Source organism: Gobio gobio, assembly GCF_949357685.1.
Source record: "Gobio gobio genome assembly, chromosome: 1".
Lineage (NCBI taxonomy): Eukaryota > Metazoa > Chordata > Actinopteri > Cypriniformes > Gobionidae > Gobio > Gobio gobio.
Window position 1 is genome coordinate 56,194,295 of NC_137097.1, and position 4,105 is coordinate 56,198,399.

General features: G+C 38.3%; 1 protein-coding gene across 2 annotated transcripts in view; it reads left to right on the forward strand.

The window, feature by feature from the left end:
* The window catches only part of dus1l (dihydrouridine synthase 1-like), a 658,813-nt gene that overhangs the window by 410,069 nt on the left and 244,639 nt on the right, over positions 1-4,105 (forward strand). The window lies entirely within an intron of this gene.

Genomic DNA, 4,105 nt, shown 5'->3' on the forward strand with positions numbered 1-4,105 from the left:
TTTTCTTCTGTGAAACACATAGGTCTGGTTTCACAGGCAGGGCTTAGATTAAGCCAGGATTAGGACATTAAAGTAACTTTTATAAATGTGCCTTAGAAAAAAAAAAAAAAACATTACTGGTCTGCATCTTGAGACAAAACAATGACACTGACATATTTTAAGATATGTCACTGCAAGTTGCTTTCAGTTTTAACAGTTCAAATATGCATTTTAATCTGGGACTAGTTAAGACTGGCCTGTGAAACCGGGGATAAAGGTGATATTTTGAGAAATGTCTCAGTGTGGTTGTTTTTTGTCCATACAATGGAAGTCAATGGTTACCAAAGCTGTTTGGTTTCCAAGATTATTCAAATTGGTGGAAATCAAATACCAAATACCAAATCTTCCAAATGTTGGAAACCAAAATCAATCTTTGTTTTAAAGAAGAAAGTCATACAAGGTTTGAACAACATGAGGTTGAGTAAATGACCACAGAATTTTCGTTTTGGGGTGAACTAGGGCTGTCTGCCATGTCATTTTATCTTGTAAACATACTGTTTGAGTAAAACGTCTAAACAAGTCCATTTAAATGTTTCATCAAGTGACCTCTGAAAATTCTTTGTAGCTCTGATTTGTACATGTCACACCCAATATGATTTAAACATAATATTAATAATTATTATCCCACAATGTTCTGCAACACGCTGGTTTAGCAGAAAACAATTAGCAACAACACAAGATATAAAAACTTTGCCCAGATATTTAAAATATTTTAAACAATGACAAACATATGATATGAAAAGCCATTCTGCTCCACTTGTGTTTTAACTCTCTGAGATGAAGTTTCACGGATTCTAATCATCATCACCTTCATCAAACGTCCACCTGTACATCCTCCATCCATTCCAGACATTACTGACCCTGTACTGTTAACTGTGATCCAGCGCCACCCAGTGTTACATACTAGAAAATCAGTTCTAAAATGCCATCACATCCTGCAGACCTCTAGTGTTCACTACTCACATTAAATTTCAGCTGTCAGTCTTTTTTTGCACATAGAATGCAGTGAATGGGTGGAGACAGGACTCTTGCGGCTACCACCCTTTCTAAAGACCAATGTTGAACTCCATTAAGACGTGAGAATATCATATTCCATGTGGTCTCACACACTCTTCTGACAGTTCTGAAAGCTTTTAGGAGTCATAAATATTTTCAAGCACTAACTGAACAATTGAAATAAGACATTGAGATTGAGAAATAACAGTTTGTTTTGTTTCCAACACTCCTACGTGTCTTTAAGGACAAAACATTTGTGTTAACTCAACCAGTGTTAACCATCTTAAAACAAAGTGTGTTTAGATCTTGTACATACTAATGTGTTCTACTTGTAATCACATATTGTGTCAGATCGTTGAGACAATTTGACAAAAAAAAACATGCCATGCAAACAAACTCGTATTATTAAAACTTCACCGCTACTTTTACATTAAAACAGTTAACATTCACTCAAATTCTCATACAGTTCTTTTACGTTCATCTTTTTTTACATTTATAATTCGAGTGCATACAAGCAAGGGTGAGCTTGCATCTCCCTGTCATCGACAATTCGTGTTTGAGGAGTCTTTTGTGACATGACGTGAAGGCCAAGTATGGTAACCATACTCGGAATTTGTACTTTGCATTTAACCCATTCAAGTTAGTGCACACCCATTAGGAGTAGTGAGTAGTGAACACACACACACACACACACACACACACACACACACACACACACACACACACACACACACACACACACACACACACACACACACAGTAATCCATGGACACACACCCAGAGCAGTGGAAAGCCATTCACCCGTGGAACGATTAAGGTGCCTTGCTCAGGCACCTCAATCATTTCCTGCTGGCATTGAGAATCGAACCCGCATTGAGTCTGACTCTCTATAGGCCACGACTGCCCGAAGTCTATCATTTACAGCTGCAAGAATCGAAGAAGAAACCCATTTGTTATTTATACAAGCTTTACCCAATAACATTATAGAAAGCATTTTAGCACATATCAACACAAAATGACACGCGTGTTAAAATGGCTATAACACAAAAATGTTATTAATATCCTTTTAGAGAGTGTATGCAGTAAGATAAGTGAATAAGATAACTGTCAATGACTGTTTCTCACATCCAGCTTTGCAAGAATCTATAAGAAAATGTTTTAACTAGAAGAAAACTGCTTTAGGAGAAATATGCCAGCATCAAGCACTGTTGAGTCATGCAGGCTATAGGTGAATTCCATATGACGCAGGAGTGACATTTTACATTTGTCTAAAAAAATAAGTATGAAGATCATGTTACACAAGAATTGCTAAAAGGGTACAGGTTTTTGGATTGCTGTATGCAAAGGAGGGACTGCATTTTTATAGCACTTTCAAAACACCCATGGCCATCCAAAGCGCTTTACATAATTCCTCACATTCACCCATTCATACACCGACAGCGGTGTCAGCCATGCAAGGCGCCATCCAGCTGGGAGCAGCTGGGGTTAGGTGTCTTGCTCATGGACACCTTGACACTTGGTCAGGTGGAACTGGGGATAGAACCACCAACCTCCCGGTTTGTAGACAACCTACATGAACCACTGAGCCACTGCCGCCCCATACTATTGTATGAGAAAAGAACTGAGCTGGGCGATGACGATGATCACGGTTTACTCCAAATAGCTGCTCCGTAGCTGAATTGAACTCATTTTATAATTGATGCGCTTTACACTGTTATTCAACTGAACCAATTTAACACAGACTTGAGCGGAACAATTACATTTGTCTCTTTAGAGCTGCTTAACAGCAGAATTGAACTCGGTTTGCATCATTGATCTTTATTTTCCTGTTTATCACTGTAAAGTTGCTCTGCAACAATTCTTTATTGTATAAAGCACTATATAATTGAAGGTGACTTGATCTTGAATGTTATCATTGTTTTCAGTAATGTGCAACCTGTATACATGTTACAGTTTTTCTAAATTGCTAAAACACTAAACCCCATCCTCTGAACCAAATTATAATGTCCTAATTTGTTGAATAAATCACTCTTTCTGTAAAACCTAAAGCAAGTTCAGGCAGTTAGACACCATTTGCAAATATCAAGCACTCTTTTTGCAAAACTCTAAACACATTCTCACTCACTCAGTAAAACCAGAAGTGACCTATATTTGTGGGGACCAGCCAGCAGTCCTCACGATGGAAATGGATTAATAAAAATACTAAATGTAAAAATGCAGAAAGTTTTCTGTGATGGGTAGGTTTAGGGGTAGGGTTAGTGGGTGTAGGGGTATTGAATATAGTTTGTATTGTATAAAAAAAACATTACACCTATATGGGAAGTCCCCATAAAACATGGAAACCATGTGTGTGGGTGTGTATATGTATGGACTGGGGACTTTAACCTGTATGCACACTGACTCATGGGGACTTGTGTCACAGTGAGGAAACAAGCTTATAAATCAAACAGAATTATTATTATTTTTTTTAATGTAACAATTTAGGTTTAGGGGTAGGATTAGTGTAAGGGGATAGAATATATACCGTATAATTTGGATTAAGAACCACTGTCCCTTGTTCACAGGCACAGCACTGTGTCGAGTGTAACACAGATTGATGTCCTCCTATCAAAAACCGTGACTCACACTGTTGTGCATACGAGTTTATAGGATGTGCAATGCGCGGTATAGTGCGTGTGTACATATAAAAAAAGAAGGGTTTTCTTACAAAACTTTGGTTTGCACCCGTAGCAACCATTCAGCTGATGAAATACGAGCCTCTCATATTTCACAGCAAATTTGGTATTCCGCAATCTGCCAACGTTGGTTGTAAACTTTCCTTCTGAAAGCCTTGGGCTTCAGTTCTGTTCACAATTTGCAAATATCGGCAAGACAGCAGCCCTTATTTTGTGATTAACACAACATTACCTTCTCCTGTTGTCTAACTCTGACGATAAGAACCTCTGTTGACGCCTTCGTGCGCTTTGGGTTTTTAACAAAAGATGGGGCGGGGTTAAGAGAGGTTAAATCATCTGATTGGCTAGAACTGACAGCAGACAGGAGGAAAACACAGCGATGCGGTATCTGATT